The sequence below is a fragment of the Suricata suricatta genome, chromosome 10, assembly GCF_006229205.1.
Source record: "Suricata suricatta isolate VVHF042 chromosome 10, meerkat_22Aug2017_6uvM2_HiC, whole genome shotgun sequence".
Lineage (NCBI taxonomy): Eukaryota > Metazoa > Chordata > Mammalia > Carnivora > Herpestidae > Suricata > Suricata suricatta.
In genome coordinates, this window is record NC_043709.1 from 44,401,481 (window position 1) to 44,428,179 (window position 26,699).

Consider the following 26,699-nt stretch of genomic DNA (forward strand, 5'->3'; position numbering starts at 1 on the left):
GTATGAACAATTTCCTTGCCCTCCATTCTTTCATTGTGTTTGGCCAGTAGGAGACATTGTCAAGAGATCTGGAAGAATAGGAGGAAAATAAGAACAGGGTATTTATTCTCTTGCCTTCCCAGCTGTGCTCCTTAACTAAAGGCCACAGCTTCTGTCAGATGGTTCTTTCTGCACTGCTCACTTTTTGGTTCCCATAGCCACTTCCTCCACTCATTTATTCTGGCTGGGTATAGGGTAGTGATGGCTCCCTGTCCCTTCTTGCCCACATTTTTGCCAATATTTCCTTTATGAAATCATAAATTACCCAGTTTGGAAGTGCATTTGATTTCTGCCAGGATCCTGGCTAATCCATTTCTACAGAGTGGGGCCCAGAGCCCTGCTTCCAGGATTAGAGCCAAATGGAAGCAGCAAGCTCTAGAGGTAGAGACAGTCTCATAGAACATCCCATGCATTAAAGCAGCTTGGTTATATCATACCATGGTAGGATGAGAAGAACCAGGAGGACAGGAAACAGAGGTATAGACCCAGACAGTGTGACTTGGAATCCTGGCTCTGACTCCTTCTGGAGAGGGATGCCATTAACTCTCTGCCTCACTTTCCTCATCTGTAAAGTGAGATAATAATACACTCTGTGTCCTAAGACTGTAGTCAGGGTTAAATGAAATATGCATGTAAAACATGGCAGTTCTTGGGAATTTGATATTAACCAGTAAAAATAACCATAATAATAATTATTATTAAAGACCAAGTATCAGGCAAGAGGCTGGTTGCTTCATAAGATTTCTGTGTGGACAAGTGAAATCAAAGACTAATGACTTTGTAATGAAGACTCAGACTCCATATTTTGGTTTTTGATTGTTGACAGCTGTTAAATCTCACTTTTCCCTCTTCCCCTTATGTCCACATCTGGACAAGCTGATAAGAAGCCTGGGTGCTCCCCCTTTTGGCACCAGTAAAACTATAAGCTTCTGCTTCACAGGGACTCTTATCCTCAGCCTCAAACCCCTACTGCAATTAAAAACCTACGTCAGTCTCCTTTCCTTGCTTTTTCATTTCAGACCTGCCGGAGATGCCTGCCCTGCTCTCCTAGACACGTCATTTATGTTAATAGTAAGACTTTCTCTACCTTTTGGTGTGTGTATGTGATAGCATCAGTATCAAAATCCAAAACCAAGTTTTGGTGGGGATCCATCACAGGCCTCCCTTTGAAACACATTGTCATTAAAACTGCTATTCCACCATCTTATTTCAGACCCATTTTGGGGCAAAGAAGAAAAACTTTGAACTGACTGAACTTATATTTCTTTCTACAGTGAATGGGTATCTCAAAAATAGAAAATAAGTTGAATCACAGAAAGTAAAGTACTGTTTTTTCCAATCTTGAATTGTAGACCAAGATTTATACTTGCTATATCAGGTTACCTGATGATTTAGTACCCAGCCAAACACCAGCTTGGCCAGCCTTAGAAGTCTGCCCGAAAACAGTCAAAGCAGAGCAAGGGCTGCAAAAAAGGAAAGACTTACTAGTGCGTATGGTTTGAGAAGATAGATTTTAAATGGTGCTGCTTTACTTTCACTTCCTTCTATTGACCTCCAAATTACCACTGCCTGCTCACCTCTTAAAGCTTTACCAGGCCCTTCTGGTTAGCATACCCATCCACTCTTTCTTGGCCACCAACAGTATCCTTTTACTTCTTACTGTCTTCTTTCTTTCTTTTCTTTTTTCTTTTTTTGTTTTTGTAAGTTCAAGTTATGAAAGTATTGTGACATATGCATGACCCATATGGGTAGTCATTTTCTGGGAATGGTTAGCCCAGAAGACACCCAAACCTTTATGAATGGACATAAGAATCACTAAAGAGACTTTTTATTATCTTTTTAAATAAGTTTATTTATTTATTTTGAGAGAAATAACAGGATAGGGGCAGAGAAAGAACAAGAGAGAGGGAATCTCAAGCAGATTCCGTATTGTCAGTACAGAGTCCAACATGGGGTTCAATCTCATGAATATGAGATCATGACATGAGCTGAAATCAAGAGTCGGATGCTTAACTGACTGAGCCACCCAGGTGTCCCATGGAATCATTAAAGGAACTTTAAAAATATGGCAGATGCTGGGAACCTATCTCAGACCTGTGAAGTGAAAAGTCGCTGGCCTAGGACAGACGTGGGTGGCAAGAGATATGTATGTTTAAAGAAGTTCCTTAACTAATTCCAATGATCAATCAAGTATAGAGCATATTGGAAAGATTAATTTTGTGACACTGGATTGTTTTAACCCCTAGAACATCATGACACAGAGACATTTGGCCCCAAGAATAATCTGATTACACCATTTGCTCTTTGCTGGACCATCAGTGTGGGTGGCTGGTACAGAATACACAAATTGATTAGAAGAATTAGGTCATCAATACAGAGAAATTCCAGAAGGCAGTATAAACTTTGGCATAGCTGAGAGAACTTTCTTACAGTTTTCTAATGTATTAGCTAAAAAAGTTTTTAAAAATCCAAACTATCAGTCCTTTATCCATTTTATACTATATACTACTGGTGGGAATGATCAGTACAGAAGAAAAGTCAATGGTTGAACCTGCACATGTTAAAGTTTGTCAGAGACGAAAATCTGATGACAAAGCATGTCTTGATGCTCACATTGAAACATGCAAATATTGAACAGGGGAAAATTAGACTTGGCAAAAGTAATCAACACAAAACAGAACTGCCAACAGCTAAGTTGGCACATGTTGAAGCTTATTATTGCATAAAAATTGATGTAGGAATCCAATTTTTTGAAGAAGTTTGGGCGTGAATAATTTGACCTGAGACAATTGGACTTGGTGCAAATAATGACCATAAAAGAGCACATGCAATTGCAGAAACCATATTCAGGAAATATTTGATATGAACAGCAAAGAAAAAGAAAACCCACGTTGAATAACATTTTCATTTAAACCTTATGTGGAAAATAATTGATTCCAATGAAAAGAATTTCAGTAAATTAAACATCAAAGGGGAAACATTTAGAAATGTCTTGATGCCTTGCAATAAAAATTTTATCAAAAAAATTAAAGTAGCTTGGGGCACCTGGGTGGCTCAGTCGGTTGAGTGTCTGACTCTTGATATCACCTCAGGTCATGATCTCATAGTTCCTGAGATCCAACTCCATGTCTGGCTTTGCATTGACAGGTGGAGCCTGCTTGGGATTTTCAATCTCCCCCCCTCCTGCCCCCCCCCATGTGCTTGAATGCATGTGCTCTCTCTCTCTCTCAAAATAAACATTAAAAAAATAGAATTAAAATAGCTTAATAGAAATTAGCTCTGAAAAGTGCTTTCTAAATGACTGAAAATTCATTCATGTAAACATAATTTTGATGTAAAGGTTTCTACTTCTAAGTACAGGAGTCAAAGAGTCAACTGGATCTAAATAGATGTGTTAAAATAAAGAACTCAAAAGTTCCTACACCCAGTTATTTATTGTGAGTGTCAAGAAAGGAATGATTAGGAAAAGTCTGGAACATGGGGTAACCCAAGGAGGGCAAGCATTCATGGAATCCCACAACACAACCTCAGGTTTCTGGGCATCCAGACCTGGGAGAAAGAGCACAGAAGAGAAAGCCTTTAACATTCTTCTTGCAGCTCTGTCCTTCCCTACCTTCTTACCAGAGGAGTGGGCAATAATTCTAAGTTTTGAAGTTGACAGAAATTGTCATCTTTCAAGATTCAAATCCTACTACAATAAAAAAGATGAATAATAAGTGTTGGGAAGGCTGTGGAGAAAACAGAACACTCTGCACTGCTATGAAGATTGTAAAATGGCACAACCACTTTGGAAAACAGCCTGACAGTTCCTCAAAAAAGGTAACACACAGGTTACCATATGACCCAGTTATTTCATTTCTAGGTATATACTCAAGAGAATAAAAATGTGTTTACATAAAAACTTGTTCACAAGTGTTTATAGCAACATTATTCATGATAAGCAAAAATGGAAACAATCCAAGTGTCTATCACTGATGAATGAATAAACAGATTGTGGCATATCCATACAATGGAATATTGTTGGGCAATAAAAAGAACTAAAATCCTGATACATGCTACAACATGGATAAACCTTGAAAACATTATACTAAGTGAAAGAAGTCAGTCCCCAAGACCACATATTGTCTGATTCCATATAACAGTTTATTCATTTTTAATTAATTTATTTCTGAGAGGGGGTGGAGAGAGAGAGAGAGAGAGAGAGAGAGAGAGAGCGAGAGTTGGGTAGGGGAAGAGAGAGAGGGAGGGAGATAGAATCCCAAGCAGACTCTACACTGTCAGTGCATATCCTGATGTGGGGCTCAAATTCATGAACTGTGAGATCATGACCTGAGCTGAAACCAAGGGTTGGAAGCTTAACTGACTGAGCCATATAGTATGATTCCACTTATATTAAATGTCCAGAAAACGCAAATCTATAGAGATAGGAAGTGGGTTAGTGGCTGCTTAAGGGTGGAAGGGACTAAGGAAGAAATGAGAAGGAAATACTAATGAGCATACATTTCTTTGGGAGATGATAAAAATTTTCTAAAATTGACTGTGGTGATGTTTGCACAACTCTGTGAACATACTAAAAAATCACTTTAAATTGGTGAATCATTTTAAATTGGTGAATTGTGTAACATGTAAATTATATCTCAAGAAAGCCGGTATCAAAAATGCAAATCTTGGGGCACCTGGGTGGCTCAGTCAGTTAAACATCTGACTTTGGCTCAGGTCACAATCTTGCAGTTCATGAGTTCAAGCCCCGTGTTGGACTCTGTGCAGACAGCTTGGAGCCTGGAGCCTGCTTTGGATTTAGTGTCTCCATCTCTCTCTGCCCCTCTCCCATGCACACTCTGTCTCTCTCTCTCAAAAATAAATAAACATCGAAGAATTTTAATGAAATCTTCATAAATAAAGTCACATCCTAAAGCCTTAGGATGTCAATTCCTATATCTAAGTGTGTCTCCTCCTCTGTATAATGGGAATGATAATATCTGATGAAGATGTTGACAGAATTAATAAAAGAATGTACATGAGAATGCTTACACACCATAAGACATGCATGGTAAAAAGAGCTAAAACTGCAGCAAGATCTATGCTTTTCCTTCCATGGTACAGAATCAGCATAGGGAAAGAGTTGCTCAAGCAGGGAAGGGCCAGAAAGAGAGAGAGACAGAATCTGAAGCAGGCTCCAGACTCCAAGCGGTCAACACAGAGCCCAATATGGGGCTTGAACCCATGAGCTGTTGAGATCATGACCCAAGCCAAAGGCAGATGTCTAACTGACTGAGCCACCCAGTTACCCCATACCATGATCTAGTTCTGACCAGTGGTATGTGAGCAGAAGTGATGTGTATGGTCAAGGTGGTCAGGCAACTGCTATCTATTTCACCCTCTGTTTTCTCTCCAACCTGGTTGTTGCTATGGACAGTGGAGCCATAAGATGGGAGAAGCCTGGGTCCTTCAACCCCCACAATTACCAGCCATATATAACACAGTGGGCTGACAGTCTCAGTGAAGAGTTGATATGTTTTAGTTACAGTGTTTACCTTCACTAATACAACAATTTAAGTAGGCCCTCAATAAATTTTTGAGAAACATTAAGACATTTTTGTCATTTGTTGGTATCTTTGGAGTTTTAAAATGAAAGCCAGTAAAGACTGAGATGATGAAATATGGAAATCTGAAAAGTGAAGAACATGAATGGATGGGAAAAGCCTGTTACAGGATCCATCTCACTCAAAATCTTATTATTTATAGCACTATTCATTGTTCATGCTTTCTTTTTTTTTTTGAATTTATTTTTGAGAGCGAGAGAGATACAGTTCCTGCATGAGCAGGAGAGGGTCAGAGAGAGAGGGAGACACAGAATCTGAAGACAGGCTCCAGGCTCTGAGCTGTCAGCACACAGCCTGACGTGGGACTCGAACCCATGAACTATGCGATCATGACCTGAGCCGAAGCCCGACGTTCAACTGATTGAGCCACCCAGGCACCCCTCTTCACGGTTTCTTAAGGGATTTATGCACTTCATTGAATCTGGTGGTCACAGCTCAAGTACCACTTTAACTCTGAGCTCTCTGCACTATTTGCCAGCCCTGATGTCTACAGTGAACCTGTATTCTTAAGGGGGGAGGTAGATAATAAACCGAACAAAGAAGTAAATCATATGACATATTGAGTAGTGATAATTGCCATGGAAATAAATAAACAAGAGAGTGTGGGAGCTCAGGAGTGATGTTCAGTTTTAAATAAGATCATCAAAGAATATATTATATGGAAGGTGAGAGCATAGCAAAGTCTCAAATACAGTGAAGAAGCAAATCATGAGCCCAGACGGAGGCACAACAGTATAAAGCCCCTAAGACAGGAACATGCCAGGGGTGTTCAAGGAAAAGAGAGGTCAGTGTAGTTGGGGAAGGGTAGGCAAAGGGAAGAGTGACAGAAAAGAAGTCAGGGAAGGGAATGAGATGGGATTTTATGGAAGCCTGGAGACTAGACAAAGAGCATAATGGGGGAATCTGAAAAAGTTTAAGATCAGAGATAAATGGCCACTGTTCTTGACTTCAGCAGTGAATGCCAGTGCAATGCCCTAAAGACAGACCAGTTCAGATTCAACTTCGCAGATATCAGTTCAAGAACCAGGCAGCAGTTCCACAGGAGGAACTAGAATTCAGATCAGATCGTGAATGGGATTCAAGAGGCCCCGTCCTCTACTCCTTGCCACCATGAAGTCACATCAGTGCCTATGTACCCCAAGATGGCATATTCTATAGGACCAAGAGAGAAAGAGAAAGTTTGAAATATTGAGCATTTACCAGACACCAATTATTTAATCTGGAAGAGACTGAATTTATAAGGATAAGAAAATAAATATGCTACATTTTCTTTGCACATCTAGTTCTACTGGATTAGCTTTATGGTGTTCCATAGGCCCCTTAAGCTGTTTCCTTTCGTTAAATCTTTGTTGTTGTTTTTTTTTCCCTCATACTTGATAATTTTCATTGTCCTATCTTCAGGTTTGCTGATACTTTCTTCTGCCTGTTGAAATTGCCTTTGAATCCTTATAGTGATTTTTTTTCCCACTTCAGTTATTGTACTTTTTAGTTCCAGCTTTTTTGGGGGGAGCTCTTTTTAGACTTCTTATCAATTGATATTTCCATTTTTGTTCACATATTATTTTCTTGACTTTCTCCACATCTTATTTTAGTTCCTTGAGCATTTTTTAGATATGTGCTTTAAAGTCTTTGTCTAGACTACTATTATATCTTTACAGGGAGACTTTCTGTTGATTTATTGATTTACTTTTTCTTTAAATGAGCCATACTTACTTATTTTTTTGTATGCTTTGTGCTTTTTTGTTAAACACTGGACATAATAACATGGTAACTCTGGAAACCAGATCCTCCCTCTTCTCCAGGGTTTACTGGTTTTTATTATTGTCTTTGTCTTTTGTTTGTTTGCTTTTGATTGCTGTAGGGTGTCTTTATGTTGAGGACCACTCTGATGTGTAAGCCTAAGGTCTTCTGAGGTTTCTTTGAGAGCTTTTCCTGGGCATGCACAGTCACTTTCTAATTTTTTCCAAATATGGAATTGTTTTTGAATGGCTAGTCTTCAATGTCTGACTTGTGAAAGGGGAAAAGGTGAAAAATGAATGTCTGCTTCTTTAAATCCCATAGAATTAACTTCAGCTGGCAGGGGAGAGGCTTGCAACCATGGGGGTGAAGGTAAAACAATAGTGGCTGGCTGCCTCTTTGCCAGAAGAGCAATCAACGAACAGAAGAGCAATCAATGAACAGAGCACAGAGTTCCAATATTTAGAGAACAGGGTCCTTTTTGCCTTGCCTAGCTCCACTAAACAGTGTGCAGACTTCTCCAGGATTGCTGGCAGAGCAGCCTGTCATAGGACTGAGGGTGTAGGATGGTTAGCTACTACTCTGTTGAGAGCTGAACTTGACTGAAACTAACTTCAATTTACTATCCAGGTCTTCCCCTGAGATTAAAAGCCTTCAACAGACTCCAGAGTTCAAAAATAGTTACAGCAGAGGATTCTGCCAGTGCAGTTGTTATCAGGTAGAGAGACAGATCCCTGGTGCTTCTTACTCTGCAATCTTCCCAGAGTCCTCTATTAGTGAATAGAATCCTATGTGTTGAATAATATGTTAAATCTCATGTGTTATTTTATTCAGGGTTCTTGAGAGAAGCAGAACCCATAGAATGTGTATATGAAGAGATTTATTATAAGGAATTGGCTCATGTGATCGTGGATGCTGGTTATGCTTCAAGATCTGCAGGGTGAGCTGGTGAAGCTGGAGACCAGGAGAACCAATGGATGGTGTAGTTCCAGTCTGAAGGCTGATTGACTCAAGAGTCAGGAAAAGCCAATGTTTCAGTTCAACTTCAAAGGCAGGAAAAAAACCGAGGTCCCAGTATGAAGACCTTCAGGCAGGAAGAATCCTTTTTTCACTTGTTGGAGAGTCAGATATTTTGTTCAGTTTAGGCCTTTGACTGATTGGATGAGGCCCACACACATTATGGAGAACAATCTGCTTTCCTCAGTCTACCAATTTAAATGTTAATCCAATTAAATGTTAATCTCATCCAAAAACACCCTCACAGAAACAACAAATAATATTTGACCAAATATCTGGATATCCCAGGGCTCAGTCAAGTTGATAAATAAAATTAACCATCACACTTCCAATACAGAAATTGTATCTGGAAATAACTAGATGTTATGGTCTCTTTAGGGAAGGTTGATAAAAACTTAGTGGCTACATCTTCTCAGTGTGTTAAACAAATATCTGTTAAATATGCCGAGTATACTACAATCCCAGCCCTGGACAAAAAAGGGCAGTTTATGATTTCAGCGATGATGATGATGAAGTGCAAGTCAAACACTTGACAGTTATATTTATGGAGGAAGACATTCACTTTAATGATATTTTATAGGCAAGAGGGGAAAATCTGCAAACATATTTTGGATGACATACAAGTTTGTCAGTGTCTTGAGTTACTCCATGCTCAGAGAGCAGGGGTACTTTACATTAACATGGAACATTCACACTTTATATAAGCAGGGCTTGGGGAGGGTTCAAAATATCTGGAAAACAGACTTTGCATAAAGATGTTCATATTGGAATGATGAGTATATCACAATTTCCCCAGAGAGGAGGTTAGTAGTCATGGCTGACTCAAAGGCAGCATTTGACTTCGTGAGAAGTCTTTAATCTTTGGAGTTTAATGCTTCAGGAATATGGGACAGTAAAATCAAGACTGAATGGCATCTTACACTCTCACTACTCTATTTAAAACTCAAGCACTTCTTTCAATGTCAAATCTGGGAACAAAGCTTGGAATTGAGAGAGAGGAGCTGTGGATAGAAATGTTAATCACACTTGCTTTGAAGAAAGCTACGCACCTGGAGCACAACACATCTGGGAACTTGTTCAAGGGCCATTCTGGTTGGTAAATTAAGGGCCAGGTGCTTGTGACATTAGTCCTTTGATAACTACTCCCTCTCCCTTTTCTCCTAGTTCTAGTCACAGAATCATATCTTAGAGTTGGAAGCATATTTGGATTGGTTAGTTTCTTTGTCCCTTCCAATTCAGAATTTGGGGGCTCATGAGGTCTGGTGGGGCCACATATTTCATTGAGAGAGAGCCTATTTCAAAATGCTATGAGTGCACATCTTGAAGGATGTTTCTTTTTTAAATTTTTTTAACACTTATTCATTTTTGAGAGATGGAGAGAGACAGAGCGTGAGTGGAGGAAGGGCAGAGAGAGAGGGAGACATAGAATCCAAAGCAGGCTCCAGCTTGGACGTTAGTCTGGATGCCTAAACGACTGAACCACCCAGGCACCCCAGGGATGTTTCTAATTAAACTTTAGAGGAGTGTAGGCCTTTTTTCAGTCACACATATGCCATTGGTGGACATGTTTCATTTTCTCTTTTACAAGTGTCATTTACAAATGAAAATGATTCACTCATTTCATTTACTTCATTCAACAAATAATTATTGGTAATTAGGCACTGCAGTAGGCATTGGAGATAAAGGTGATCAAAAACAGGGAAGGACCCAGTCTTTAATAGAGCTTATAGTTTAGTGATCATATTAGTAATTTTTGTAATAGTTTAATTATTATTTAGATCTTTTATATTCATATAATTTATCAACCAAACAGAAAAGTTAAAAGAAATAAGATTTAAAATTTTTCCTCTGCTATCACCTTTTGGCTTCTTCTTTTTCTTTCATGTTTATTTACTTATTTTGAGAGGGAAAGAGAACACAAGGATGTGTGAGGAGGCAAGGGGCAAAGAGAGTGAGTGAGAGAGAGAACCCCTGATGCAGGGATGAATCATGACCTGCTTCCAAATGAAGAGTCTGATGCTTAACCAACTGAGCCACCCAGGTGTCCCTTGGCTTCTTCTATTTTAACAGTTCCCTTTATATCATCGTCCTATGCCTGTATTTTTTACCTTAGTTTTAATCATGGTATTTATTTTGCATTAACTTCATGTGTGAATGATCTTAGCAGACTCTTCTCCATGAATGTTATATCACAAGCATTTTCCTTATCAATATCTGCAAAATTATCACTTCTGAAAATGCAGATAGCTTGACATATAATGTATTTAATTATTCTTTCTTGGTTGGCAGATAGTTGTATATAATTCATTAATATGTAACGTTGTAGTAGTTTCTTTCTTCTTCTCATGAACTTTACCTTAGAAACTAAAGAGTTGAAATTTTATATACTGGAGGTGATGAGATGCTTTACTTCTGTGTTGAGCAAGATGAAAAATAGATGACATACTTTGGGGCCACTCAGTTTATCTTAGAATTGCGGATGACTAGAAGAACCAGTGGGAAGCACAAAAACAAACCAAACATTTTGTCACCAGATGCATGATACAAAAATGTCCTTCCTCTGTTTTTATTAAAAAGAAAAAAGAAAATAGAGGGAAATATATCCATGTATACACATTCACAAGATGGCTTACACGTTCACAAGATGGCATGCACATGAAAAAAGAAACATTGAAAGCTTCGACAAGGTTTTCAAATGTATTTTTCTAGGCTTATATTCCACTAAAGTTATCACATTTTTATGTTGGCCTACTGAATTCTGAAGGGTGACATCATCATCAGAATGACCATAATCTCTTGTAATATAGACAGAATTATTTTTTTTCCATTCTTGTGATAGATCCATCATTGGTAACATCCCTTCCCTTGTCAACCAGAGACTGCTTCCTTCTTGTAAAAATGAGCTTGGGCTGACTGGAAGTAATGTCTGTACCGTCTTACCTTTCTTGGTTTGATTCTCTAAAGGGTTATGGGTGGGGAGGAGTGGCTGGTATTCCTACTGGGAGTCTTCATGTGGCTATCATGGGAATGTCTCTAATGAAAGACAAGTAGGATCTAATGAAGAGCAGGATACAGTAGAGCAGTTAAGTCGAGTCTTGCATGCTTCTTCTGGATTTCAATTATTCTGGGCAGTCTAGTAGATTCTGAATTACCAGCAGCTGCTTGCTAGCTCACTTTCTTGTCTGCCACAGCTGCCACCAGCTGTTCTCTCTTTCTTACCCCATATCCAGATGCAAACAGCTGTTCTCTCTTTACAATTGTCAACAGTGGCTTGTTTTGCCCCAAACACACGGACACCTGCAGCAATAGGAGTTCTATTTTTCAGTTGTGGTGAAATACTAAACAGCTTTAGGAGGGTTCAATGGAGGAAGGGAAAGAAGGAATGAGAGATGGTTAGATGTAGAAGGAGACTGTGCTGGCCGACTGGAAGGTGAATTGGATATTTCTGGTTGTTTTGGGAGCTGAGTAAAACAATGACAGAAAATATACTTCTTCCTTACTATGACATTCACCTTAGAAAGCAGAGGATCATCACTAATAAAGATAATCCCAGGAAACTGAGCAACTATGAAGCAATTATGATGGTGCTTTAAGGGCTTGGTCATCATTCATTTATTTAAGAAGTATTTATGGACACATCAAGCACTATTCTAGGCACAGAGTAGATGTAAAATAAATGAGTATGCATTTATGAGCACGCACACATATTTATCAGTCTAGTCTCAATGATATCAAAAGACAATGTTAAAAATTTTTTTTTCTGTACAATTGAGCCTCTCTTCTACCCTTACCCCCACCCCATCCTTGGGATTGGGGACTTTGGGATTATCTCCTTGGCTAAGAAATACTCTTGTTTCTCACGTCTCTCCCTTTTTGCTGAGTCTAGAGGGAGGAAAGTAGAGATGGAGAGGAAGAGAATTCATATTTATTGAGCATTTAATGTGTCCCCAGTACTGTGCATTGTTTTTTATATAGGTTATCTGATTTCATCTTCATCAGAGACTTAGGAAATTAGCATTATTATTTCCATATAGCTAATGGGGAAACTGAAGTTGGAAGCACGAAGCTACTAAGGCCACAGAGCCAGAGAATGGACAGCCAGGACTGGACAAACCCTTCCACTCCAGAGCATAAACTCTCTTCTCTATAGCCTGCTTTCTTACATGCTTTATCTTTCTGCTATTCAGAGAATATTAATGTGAGTATTAGAGGATACTAATAGTGATAATTGAGTTTAATGCACTGATTGTAGAAGTAGAGGTCTAATTGGTCCAATGGCTCCATCTTCGACTGGAAATTGGGCCAAATTTATGAGATACTGAGGAGTCATAGATAAAGTTGTTGTCACAGAAATAATCTCTACATCCCAGGATGTTTTCTGTTAACAGTGAGTTTTGAAGGAGTATTTGACCAAGGTAGGGGAGACCTTGATACCCTCATTTCCCACCTAAGTCCATTCACTAGTATCTAAAGAATGTTAGTGATTATTCTTTGGGATACTAAGTGGGAAGAAACTGGTTGAGGTTCTAAGGAAACTTCCTACGGTTTAAGGAGCCATTAGGAAAAGCTCCTTATTCTTGTAAAAATTTCCCGAACCTTTGGGGTTGGGCTTCTGCAGCTGGCCAAGAGTCAGTCTCAGTTAGGCTCCTGCCAAATTGGGCATCAACAGCTCATTTGGCTTGGAAAAAAAAGAAAGGAGAAACAACTGACGTTTGTATACTTGAAATTATGAGCTGTTTCTCTAACAGAGAGACCAAACACTTTCGGCTTGTTTTACAGTAAACATACACATCGAACAATCTGGTTGGTTAGCAGCTGGCTGTGCATATGTAGGACATATGTGAACACATATGGATGCATAAACTCACATATGCTCACTTAAAAGGACACTGTCAAGTCATTTTATGAGTTTTTTTTTTTGTTCTCCGGGCTACATTGTTTATAAAATCTTCTTAGAAGCTTAAAAATACAATTTCTTTCCCTACTGATTTTTGTTCTTTTTTTTTTTTTTTTAAAGAAAAGTAAGTATTTTGAATAAGAGTCAAATAAATGGGACTGGTTCTATTTAATACCAACTCCTACTTAAACATATACAGCAGTACAATGTCCAATCAGAAGCAAAGCACTCAGAGTGAGACAATTCCTTATGAAGAGAAAAATAACCACCAGCTGCCCTTACAGCAGACATTCCAGAATTGAATAGTACTCACAAGAGTCTTTTCTGGCATCCCCATGCTTTTATGCATGCATGCATGTATGACTGTATTTTTAAGATAGGAAATGCTTTACGAATTTGCATGTCATCCTTGCAGAGAGGCGAGGCTAATCTTCTCTGTATTGTTCTAATTTCAGTATATATACTTTGCTGAAGAAAGCATCCAATTTGTTCTAATTTCAGTATATATACTTTGCTGAAGAAAGCATCCAAATGCTTTTAGGGTTATATATCAAATATAGATAATAGTGACCATGATAAAACCTATTTTTTTTATTTTCTGTAATATTTTAGCAATATTTTATAGCTTATTTACTAAGCAAAACTTCCTGTAAGATACCCTTGCTTTGGGCAAGAGCTGCGAAGAATCAAATCAGAATGTCTAAAAATCCGGGAATGCTGCTCAAAATCACAATTAATTGGGAAAACAAAAAGTTTTTTTAATAAAATGTTTTTATTTATATTTTTGAGAGAGAGAGAGAGAGAGAGAGAGAGAGAGAGAGAGAGCATGAACAGGGGAGGGTCAGAGAGAGAGGAAGATACAGAATCCCAAGCAGGCTCCAGGCTCTGAGCTAACTGTCAGCACAGAGCCCAATGCCGGGCTCGAACCCACGAACCATGAGATCATGATCTGAGCCAAAGCCTGACACTCAACTGATGGAGCCACCCAGGTGCCCCGGGAAAACAAAAAGTTAAGTAATGGTATTATCTCACTTTATATCTGTCAGGCTAGCAAAAGAAAAAAAGCAACCATGCATATCACTAGTGGAGATGTGAGGAAAAGGGCACTTTCCTATATTGCTGGTGGAAAGGGGGATTTTAAAGAGATTTTTTATTGTAAATCTAGCAACATTTCTTAAAATCGAAAGTGTATACTTCCCTTTCAATCCAGCATTCCCTCTTGGGAACCTAACTCATAGAGACAGGAACACTGCTATATAGGATATAAACACAGCAGCGTTATTTATTGTGGTAAAACAACAACAAAAAATTTGAAATCAAGTGAGTACCCTTTAACAAGGGATTGTTGTTGAATACATTAATATATGTCTATACCATGGAACATTATGCAACCTCCCAAAAATGTGAATTGGAGCAATACTAGTTGTGTAGAAGGATTACCATCAGATACTGTGATGGAGAAAAGCAAGATGTATAAAAGAGTATATTATAAGAGCCTATTTTCTAAATCATTGATCTAAAACACTTTTTTATGTACACATTTATCTCTGTCTATATCTCTTGTCTGTACGTGCGTTTGTATAAGGTCATATGGTGGTGGAAACAAACATGGACGGATATATACTTTGTTGTTAAGATCGGTTGTCTGGAAGGGGTTAGGAGGAATTATAGGGGTGGTACATGAGGAAAATAAACAAGAAAGGAAAAGCCTAACATGAGAAACATCTGGTGTGGTCACGTTTATGCAAATTATATGTGTATATGCCTACAAAGGAATGTTTGAAATAACAAGAAATCATTAAAATAAAACATTCTCATCTAGTTTTCAGGGTTTCTATTGACTGAGATAAAGGAGGATGTGAAAGTTCTGGAAGAAGTCAGATAATCACAAAAAAAAATTGAACTTGAGGGTTGGCTGAGGACCTTTATTAGGAGTCCAAAGTTTCCCCAGTTAAGATCTAGAATAGCAGGTTACATTTCAATCATTTCAGGGTACTGGTGCCACCAAGTGGTGTCTAGAGCAATTGTTGGTGGCACTTTATTACCCTACCAGTGAAGCCAACTCTTGGCTTACCTATGCCTTGTATAGTAGCAAGCGGTCTGTGGAGGGCTCCCCTTCTCCTTGGAATGAAGCACACACCTGTGAACCTGGCACTGACATGAACAGGAAGTATGAGGATAGATAGGGAGCAAACAGCTTTTGCCCTAGAATAGGAGCTCCCTTGGTTTTTCCTACTATCAGGTCTCTGCTATGCCTGTCGTTGACCTGTCAAGTCCTTTGAGATGTGGGTAATATTTTTTAACTACTTGGGCTCATAGCATAACCCATCTAACTTCTTTAACTGCTAATTTTCCTATACATATTCTCTTTTTGTTGACACCATTTTAGCCACGCCTCTTGTTTCTTTCCTAGTACCGGTGTCCTAAAAATGTTTTCATGGGCTTTCCTATCCTCAATCTCTTTCTGGTCTGTTCCGGCCAAAACTCACTTCCGTGCTAAACTTCCTAAAGTTATAGCATTTAACAACACTATTCAAAAGCCTTCAATTGTTTCTCCTGACCCAGCATCAAATTCTGACATCAGAGCAGAAGGTTTTAATAGGGTGACATTATGTCTCATTTTGCCTGGGTTTGGTCCCAGGTTACTTCTGTTGCCCCAGTGTAAGTATTGTGACTTCATTCACTCAGAAGTGCTGTGGTTTGGATAATACATTATATTATTAACCACTAGGTTCTCCTGCCTTCAGTACATACAATACATAAGCCAACAGAAGAATGTCTAAAGTTTGTGGCAGATGGAGAAATTAGATCTGGGAAGAGAGTATATCTTTCTTCTTTAAATGTTAAAAAGCTCAATATAAATTACTTGGTATTTATCACCTTATTTAAAATTTATTTTCTTTGTTATTTAAATGATAATTAGTATTTTTTTTTGTTTGAACACCAGTACAAAAATCGACCTTTGTAGTTTTCAAAGAGCTCTTTTGGGTTTTCACAGATGAGAAAAATCCCATTTGGGGCTTGGTGAATGTTATATTCATAATTTGTTACCCACTGTGAAGAATATTCAGCTAACTGATGACAGAGAAATTCTAAAAATTTTGAGGAGGTAGAAACACCTATTCTGTGAATTCCTTCAGCACAGGAGGTCATGGCTTAGTTATCCAGCAGTTAGCAGAGGCCTTGAGCGTCAATGCTCTTGAAGAGAATATTGAGCAGCCTCTGCCAGTTTGTGGAACTGGAATGTGGCCACTGCATTCTGGGTTAGGTGTCTTCTGTTTCTGCTTGCTGTCGTTTGGTTGTATTAATAGGTTGACTATATACTATTAAGGAAATGCTTTGTTCTTAGATCAGTATTGCTAGGAATGTATTGAGTTTTGTTTTTTTGTTTTTGCAGTAGAACAGATTTTGAGCTCAGCCACCAATTTTCTCTTACCTGGTCCTTTTCATAACCAGTTAAATACATTTTCAAGACGACGATAGTTTATGTTCTTGAAAAGGATCTTCTGTGAGAACTAGACCTATAAAGGCTTGCAGTCATTAAACCATGAACTCACTAAATGACTAATAGTCATGTAATGCCTGCACACCCCAGATGCGGATCTTTTTCTATTGTTATAGTTTAGATTTGAGTCACTCTAAAGTCCAGGAAGTTGGAGATCAATTTAAGCTATTCTTTAACTAACTTAGAGTCGTTCATTCATCATCATCCATTTATCTGCCATGCGTCCCTCCAGCTTCCGGGTATATAATGGAGAACCGACATGACTTTTGGGAGGGGAATTTTCCAGCAAACACACACACACACACACACACACACACACACACACACACACCCAAGTCCTCATATGCTTACGTATGCACAGGTGCATGCACATGCAGGGAAACTTCAGCTTGTCATGCTAATGGACAATGAGAAGCCTCTATTTTCCAATGTGGCTTATTTTTTGATACTTTTTTTCTGATTACATCAGCATCATCAGGAGCAGAATCAGGCCTTACACATGATGATGCAATTACAGATATTTGGCATTTTGTCATCTATTGGCTTTCTTTTGTGTACTTCTTTGTTCTGTGTGTGTGTTTAATGGATCTGCATAATTTAGATACAAGGGCAAGATGTTTATGCCTCATGTTTATAAAGATGCCCCAGATTGTGAGTTCTTCCAGGTCAGGGACTGCATAATACTTATCGTACAGAGTTTGCATCTTTGACTGCATGTATTGGAAATCCCAGCTCTGTCACTTAGTAACTTTGTGACCTTTGACAAATGATGTAACCTCTATGGCTTCAAATTACTATCTGCATAATCTATGTCTTGGGTTTTGCTATTTTTAAACAGCATTATTGAAATATAATTCATATATTATAAAATTCACTCATTTAATGCATACAAGTCAGTGTTTTCTAGCATATTTATAGTTGGTGAAACCATTCTCACAATTTAGTTTTAGAACATCTTTATCGTCCCAAAAAAGAAACCCTAAACCCATAAACAATCACTCCTCATTCCAGCCTACCAGTTTTTATGAAGATTAAATGAATAACTATTTGAAGAGCACTAAGAATATTGTCTGGCATCAAGTAAGTTTTATGTAAATGATGGCCATTACTATCCTTCATGTCATTAGTAGCAGTATTATTACTACACTCTTTGTGTCTTCAGTCAATACAGTGCCTGATGCTTACTAGTTCCTGCCTAAATAAATAAAACAGTGAAAGTTACTGGAAGGCACCATTATGTCTTAGCATTCTACTAAAAATGAGAGAAATGTGCTATATTATATATTGTAAAGACATAATGGAAAGCACCACAGAATCTGTGTTAGAGCACAATACTTTCATGAAGAATGAGGTTTTAAATGGACTTTTTCCCCCCATTATAACTTGACAGGATGGTGTTGATAATTAGAGAAAATCAGTTCCAAATCCTGAGTGCTGATACTACCTGTGTAGACTTGTGACCCAAGGAAAGGCACAGATGCTGAGACTCTCTATAGTTACCTGTAGAATGAAATTGGATTCATTCAGTGATTTCTAAATTTACTCCTCTCTCTAACATCCTGTGAAAGTGTCTGCCAATAAGTGTCATGAGGATTTCTGTATCATTTATATATTGTAACCTACACACAAAACCACATGACACTCATTTTATGATCTTATTTGTTACAGTTCCACAGTGTCTTGTGTTCCCAAAGAGAACATAAGCTTGGATCGTCTCCATCCTCACGTCCCCCAGTGGCTTCCCTCTGCCTATAGGATAAAGTCCAAACTCCTTGACAGAGCATGCAGGCCTCTCCTGGGTCTCTTCTTGCCTGGGGAATATCCATCCTCCATTCCCCTGGGAGCCACACGACGGATGTTAGTTTGCAGGTCTAATCAGATCCTAGTGCCTGTAGGCTTCGTAGGACTGCTTTTCAAGAAGCTTTCTGCTCTCCTGGCCAAGATGGGCCAATTTTCTCCTGGAAATTTTCAATAAAGAGAAGGAAAGGTTTAAGTAGTTGGAAGTGGTTTGTTTCAAGCTGTTGCTGACATGTATTATAGATTAAGGCACTCTAGGAAGATTTTCCTTTGCAACTGTTACCTGTATCCCTTCAGCTGTCTTGGATTCTTTCAAAGACATGCTTATTTAATGTTTCCTTTGCTGCTGTACATTCTTTTAATTAATTGTCCTCTCCTTTCCCCTATTTTCTTTGGCATAAGTTGGCAAGATTCTGTTTCTCCTGACTGAAGAGAACTGCTAACCAAACAGAACTAATGTGAAATTCTTTTATGATCTGACCAGTCTAGTTTGCCAGATCCCATCTTCTGACTTAGGTTCCTAAAACGGAACATACTTTCTTATGGCCTCCTGTCAAAAAAATCTTTCTTGTCTGCCTAATCAATTCCTATTCCTTCTATGGTGGGTTTAGGCCCTCTGTGGTCAGGCCCTCCCTGGCCTCTTTCCATGCTGTTAGCATCTCTGTCCTCCATGATTCTAGTGCATCCTCTATGCTCACAGCAATATTAAAAGCCAACTGTTATTTTTTCTTCATTTCAAAGAACATTGAGAGGAGCAAAATACACCATCCCAAAATATGTCACTTTGGCATATTGATTATTTTGAATTAAAGTTATTTAAGAAACAGCCAGTGCAGGGAAGACGCTCTGACCTCCCATCTTCCCCTGGAAGTAGGAAATCTATCTCCCGTGTGAAGGTAGCCTTCCTACACCAAGAGGGTAGAGGGTATCCTTATCACCAGAGACAGGGAATTCAGGGCTGAGAAGGCTGTAAACACAAACTTTGTTACTTCTTCCTTAATTTGCTACCCCACACCAAAATTCCTTTATTCTGTCAAATCTTCAAGTGTAATTGTTTCTTTTTCCAAAAGATATAAAAGGCGCCTGCTTGGTCACTTCTTTGAGTCACCTGTCTTTGGGGCTTCAGTGCATACAATATTGAATCTATTCTTCTCCTTTTAATCTATATTGTGACCGTTTAGTTGTTAAAGCAGATGAAGGACCAAGAAGGGAAGAATGGGAAAGCTTTCTACCCTTACATCATATGACCGGTGTAATTATTTTCATCTGCCTGCCTGTTTCCCTTGGCCATGGCCGATGACAGATGTTAGACTCTGTAGGTTCGGTTGCTCAAGTGTCTCTTGGATTTGCTCTGATTTTTTTCTGTTCCAGAGAAGCAGCCTCTAACTTGCTGACCTTGCTCATTCATTATTTCCTATAGCTTTTTCTAGTCTTTTCTCTACTGGGTTTGTCTAGTTACGATAGTAAAACTAACTCCTTTTACTCATTTGTTTAAAATACCTGTGCTGCCTCTCCCTTACTTTCCAGATGAAGTCCCTTACACATAAATGAATAGTCACAATCTGGTTTCTGTTGGAACTTTACGAAAAGATTCTATAGGATATTTTTTCAATGTTAAAATCTTATAGATTTCAAGTTACCTTTTGATTTAATGCATTTTTTTCAAGGAGAAATGATAAACCACAAAGACTTTTTCTGCTTTTGAAAACAAGTATGTTAAAATGTATTCTGAGACCGTGGTAACTAGTATATGGTTAGAATTTCCCAAAATTGAATTCTTCTGGGTCAGCTGAAGGCACCTTTTAGTTGTTGTGAGCAAATGCTTAATCAGAGATCTCCAGAGATGACTCCCCCTCCCCAACTCAGATAGTTTGATTCTTATTTGCAGGAAAGAAAATAAGGCAGATCTTTCTTATTCTGTGGAAAGCATTTAATTGGTTTACCTCATTATGTTAGTGTGTGAAAATAAAACCATTTTCTTGATGGACGGGTATAACTAGCTCTTTTATATTTTGATGTGTTTAAACCAAAATCTAGGAAATTACCTCCAGTCTGGGAGGGGGAGATGTTGGGCAGAGTCCTTACGTAGGATAGTAGATCCATCATATGAAGTACATTTGAGTGCATCTTCCAAATGCAGGGATTCCTTTACTGGGCTTCGTCACAAAGCACATAGCAAGGCTGGTACAGTCTCCACGCAGAATTAAGGTGAGAGGTGAGGAGTGAGAGGTGAGAGGTGAGAGGTCTCCTACAGAACTTACCAAAAGCACACACCTATAAAATGACCACTACTAAGAAAAAAATTCCAATAGACTAAATGGCTTTTTCTCTCCTTTCAGATTTTTAGGAGAAAGAGGCAAATGGCCATAACTTTACAAGAGAAATTTGTTTAAATTTTAAAAACACAATCAAAGTACTAACTTTGAAAGTACAGCTTATATGTGTCTCCTCTCACCTAGAAGAACAGTAACCAAAAATAGAGCAGTGCCTGGCGTAGTACGGTCCTTGGTTATAACCCCTAAGTAAACAAATCTTGCTCCCTCTATCCATTTTGCCAACTCCTCTACACCATCTCAATCTTTTAGCTTCACTATTTTTTTCTAATGTCCCAGATGTGAATGTTAATCATAATGGCTAATACTTACAAACTCCAGTCAGGTTACTACTGTTACTAAGGTTTGTGTATACGCACATATGTGTATATATGTGTGTTTTCACCTGAATATTCCCATACAACAATGCTAAGAGCTTAACAATTAGGTACTATTACTATTCTGATTCTAAAGACAGAGGAGTGAGGCATATAAAGGGTTAAAAAAACTTGCAAGGTCATAAAGCTAGTAGATGACAGTATTCAACTCTAGACATAGTCATTGCTGGGTCCTCGGTTACAAAAAAAATCCCTAAGTATATCCCATTAGGTTAGCTTACTGAAGTAAGAAAGTGAATCCAGGTCTCTCATGATTGAGGAAAGAGGATTGCTGTGTAACCTCAGTTTACCAGAAAGCCAATTACATGAGCTCCATTCTGACTTTGGCTTTCAAGTAGAGATCAGCATAATATGTCTCTTAAACTTGGCAATGATGAGAAGCCTGTTCTGTTCTGGATGCTGTCCTGAGCCCTCTTACAGACAGTAGTGTGTCTGAAATGATCCCAACAAACCCACGGGTAGCATTCCTACTCTTGTTTGACAGGTGAGGACACTAAGGCTTGGGGAGTGGACATCATTGTCTGAGGTGACACTGTTGTTAGATAGCTGAGCTGGAACTCAAATCTGGGTCCACCTGACTCTAATGTTTATTTTACCCCAAGTATTATCCCCTATTCATTAAGCATTTCCAATTGATCTGCCATCCAGCACAGGTAGTGGCAAAATGGTAACTGAGGTGTATTTTAATGAGCTGAATGCTCCACAGAGAATTTCTTGAGCTTTCTTCTTATCACCAAATATTAGAGAAGCAAAGGGTAGGAATTATTGCCAAACTCAAATTGGGATTATTCCTCTTACATATTTTTCTTACACATAGTTGATTAACCATTAAAACCATTATGTTAGTATTGAATAACCAATGTATTCTGGTTACAAATGTGGGAGGGGGAAGCAAAAGAATCTGAAAGGCTGTGAGCTCAATATATCATTATACTGCAGATTTCATTATGGGTTATTTTGATTGCAAAAGGAGATATCCAAAATTATAAATAAACATTGTTTTTTTTTGCTAGAGTTCAGTTGAGCTTTTAGCTTAATGTTAGCTATTATTAACACAGGAAGAACGTCAGTCTTAATTCTGTGTTTGTGAGTGTCATGAAGGCGAAGGTTTTGATTGCCAAGCACTTTGAACTGAGCAGGAGCCCAATAAATGCTAGGGAATGAATGACAAAGGTCTACTTAGCCTGAACTATGAAACTGGCCAAGTTTGAGTGCTTCTTTCTTGTTGACCTTCTTTCTCCTTCTCGAATGTCTGATCACCCCTAGACCCTACATGCTGTTGCTGTTTGCTCCAAGCCCTGAGTAAAATAACCTGATCAACACTAACATTGGTGACTTGTGTTATTTTTTTCATAAGTATTTAAAATTCCCAAAGGAGGATAAAGATAAGACTGAGTGTACCTGGTAGAATTTTACTAGCCACAGTGAGCAGGAGGCCTCCAGGATCTGTCAGACACCAGTTTGGGAGACGGTGAGTATTGATATATTCGATGAGTTCTTTAAGATGAGAGAACACTGCACTTCATTTGCAGGTACTAGCGTGGCCTTGCTTTACTGTGCCTGGACTCTGGCCTTTATCTCTCTTCTAGTCTCATAGTGATTCTGTGCCAAGGGCAGGATCAGAGATCAGAGTACCTGCCCCCTGACTTAGGTCTTGCCTCACTCCCCTGCTTCTCTTTCTTCCAGTGCCACATATGAGATTTTTTTTTCTCTCTCACTGTATTTACTTGGTGCAGTGTCTTTGATCCATGAACACCATCACTATACATTGTGGAGGGTTATTGGTTCTGAAGACAATTAATAGCAGCAAAATGTAACCCAAATAGACATCTCAACAGAGTCCAAATGAAAAACCTGTCTAATTTCCTAACATTCATTTGGAAATTGGTAAACTGAAGGTCTTGGGCCAACTACCAGCCAACACTGGCTTCTGTATACTCAAGAGCTAAGAATGGTTTTTACGTTTTTAAATAATTGAAATAAAAATCAAAAGAAGAATATTTTGTGATATACAAAAGTTATATGAAATTCACATATCAGCAACCATTAATAAAATTTCATTGGAATACAGCCATACTCATTTACTTACATATTGCCTATGCCTACTTTCGTGTAGGCATGGCAGAGTTGAATAGCTTCGACAAAGACCTGCAAATCCTGAAATATTTATTATCTGGCCTTTTACAGGAAAAGTTAGCTGAATCTTGATTTAGTCACTCATCTGGCGTCAACTAAGAGGGCTGCCTGGAAACCATTGTGAAGCAGACCCATGCCACTTTGCCCTCGCAGCCATTGGTTTTCCCAGGGAGTTTTGCCAGCTTGATTAATTGCATCAGTTGATATTAATACTGGACACTCAGGCTCATATTTGCCTGTACCACTGAACTGTCTAGGTTGCATGGCAATGGTGGTGTGTTACTGGTGCCCTACATGAAAATGATGAGATAGAAATAGGAGATGGAACTGCAAGGAGACATTAACAATAATATTGACATTATTAGTTTTATAATATAATGCTTCTGCCTTGTACACATTTCTATAACTGAGTTTAAAAGCCATATGGGAACAAAACAAAGCAAGACAAACAAACATAGTTCTTATCTTTTTGGAAAATATGAAGAAATGAAGGCCCAGAGAACTTTGACAACCTTCCAAACACCCCACAGCTACTGAATGGTAAAACCAGGCCTGGAAACCAGGTATCCTGACACCTCATTGCACTATGGTGTTTCCTGTCGATGAAACTGCCATCCGTACAAAACGGTGAGGAAAACCCTTTTAGATTTCAGACTGGGGTTCTTCTTTTTGTTCATTTCCCTGAAAAAGCAATAAATGGGGATTTAGCTAATTCAAATTAGGCCTAATCTAGCCACTTTTTCCATTAGCAGGTAATGGAATTCATAGGATCTTGGGGGAAGAAACATTTTCTAGCTTCTTCACTCGAGAGGATGGGATTGTTGCTAGATGAAGCTTGGAATTAATATCGAATGCATTTGTGGCCCTAAGATTCTCATCCCCAATCCGTAAATCACAGATGAATACATTTAGTTTGTATATACATTGTATTTTCCAGAAACAGGACCTTCTCACACTCTAGGGTATACTTAGGTCGTGATGCACCTGTGATCAGGGATGCCGTGTACATATACTTTGCTGGCAGTGGCGTGGCAGTGTGAGTTAGAATGAACGGCTTTTGACATGGGAGTTTCTACACCTATAACTGTAACTATACCTCCTGGAGGTAATGAGTTTCCAATCTTCTGAATATGTTGTCCAACCAGGAGGCATGTGTTTGCAAAGTTGCATCCTCAGCAACTCACAAGGAACAGTATTGCTCTGGAGAACAATGCAAATCTTATGAGCTTAGGGAGTATTTCTTTATACATGGAAATCCTCAGGAAAAGAGACGACCAGATGTGTGAAATTTAAGAATTAAAGGATTAGTGCTGTACATCCAAAATGTGTGTAAATTTAGTGTCAGCATTTCCTTTAATTGATTTCCAGGACTTAGTCTTGAGAGTTCTATATTATTGATGGGGATTCTATGTGCACTGTATGGATGAGCATCTGATGAGTTTATTAAAGCAGAGGGTATTTATGTTCATCTTAACAGCTAAAATGTTTTCTTTAATTTGTACTTTGACTTTTGTCCATATGTCTTTGTTTATTGTGGAAAACAGTTTGTTGAATTGTAACCAGTTTGATACGTAGTGTAATGAAGTCAGATATTCAAATAATGGAGAACGAGGTGCTCTTTATCCCTTCTAATTTGGGGAATATCTACTTATTGGCCAAGTGACTTCACAATCGATAATACGTGTAAGATTCATCCTTATATTTAATTTACTGAGGCCAGCAGGGTAAATGGATACATTTTGCCTCTGCCTTGACTCCTGTCCCAGGGTAATTGATTTACACTAAAAATAATGCAAGTATTATGTTGATTAGTCATAAAAAAAAAGAATGACCAGAGCAAACCCTTATAGAAAACCCTTTTTCTTTCCTCTTTTCCTCTGTTCCTTCCATCCACTCATCCTCTCTCTCCCTCCCTCTCTTCATTCCTTTTTAACCGTTAATAGCTTGTTTGTTCTCCCTATAAAGAGTATACTAATGTTGTTCATTTACTCTTATACTCACCTGGGAGAAACAACAATTAACTTTGAACATGGAGACAGGTGGCTGAGCAGACTTTTTACAGATCCGGTTAATTAAGTCTAGACTGGAAATGGAACAAAAAGGAATACTCAGTAGTATTTGTGTGAGAGAGACCTGCACTGCAGCTGTTCTCACTAAGCTCACTGAAGATATTTTAAATGAAACAAACTGTTGGCTTTGATGAAACTGTAACACATGATGTAGCATGAAATGGGAGAAGAGTGCGAGTCTCCCAAAGTCACACAAGTGATGAGATTTTTAAATTTGTGTGCTTCCCTTGGGTGTGACGGCCTCATATTTGGAATGCTTTGCATAATTAAGAATGTGGAACTGTTTTGTATTTTAAGGTCTGTTGTGGGTTTAGCTGGTATCTGTATGTGTCTTCGTTCTTTTTCATTGTCTAACAAGAGATGCTTATTTTCTAGAATCTTCCTTGGGGGAGAAAAAAGTCCATTAAAGTAGGCATAACTCTCTGAAGATGGGTTATATAGCATAGATATACATTCTCTGTTTTTTGATGTCCTTAATTTGTAGATTTGGCGTCTACAGCGAGATAGCCTTAGTAAGAAAATATAGTTTATGATTTTAAGAGAAATGAGTTATTCTTTTTTTTAACTCCTAAGGGCATGGTTTATTATTAAAATGGCCCCGTGCTATGCCAGTCCTTCTGTCTGCTCCAACTGAAATAAATAAACAAGGGCCCTTTCAACAGCCAGAGAGGATGAAGAGAGGAAAGTCAAAACCATAATTAAACAGTTCAGGTAATGGAAATTTCTCATGAAATTTTTTTTGAAGAGGGAGTACCCAAGGACAGTTTTCACATTGATTCTACTCCAAAAGCATTGCAAGGTTAGAATAATTTTCTGAGGCAAACTTTCCGTAGAAAACAGCATTGTTTCCTGGTTTATCATGAGAAGAGATTGTTTTTTGAATATTCCAAGACAGGGAAACTCATGGTTAGCATGACTGCTTTCGCAGGAAAGAAATGCGATTACTCAGGAAAATGCCTTTGTCTTTTAAAAGGGACCAGGCACATCTGTCTGCAGCGTCCATGTGCGATTATTAAACCTCGTGTTGCATAACATAAGCTTTAGAAAGGAATAACTGCTGTATGATCTTATATTTATAAGTAATTAACATCCTTGGTCTGTTCTTATGCTATAAAAAACAGTAAGCTGGTTTAACCTATCAATTCCTGCATTTAAATCATATGGGGAATAGCATGCACTTTGTGTGTCT

At 38.5% G+C, this 26,699-nt stretch overlaps 1 protein-coding gene and 1 non-coding gene across 2 annotated transcripts in view; one reads left to right on the forward strand and one right to left on the reverse strand.

The window, feature by feature from the left end:
* TSPAN8 (tetraspanin 8) overlaps nt 1-26,699 on the forward strand; it is a 122,332-nt gene that overhangs the window by 38,854 nt on the left and 56,779 nt on the right. The gene's annotated exons all lie outside the window — the stretch shown is intronic.
* LOC115305813 lies at nt 13,666-13,774 on the reverse strand. The gene has a single exon (XR_003915008.1). It is a non-coding gene; the product is annotated as a U6 spliceosomal RNA (small nuclear RNA).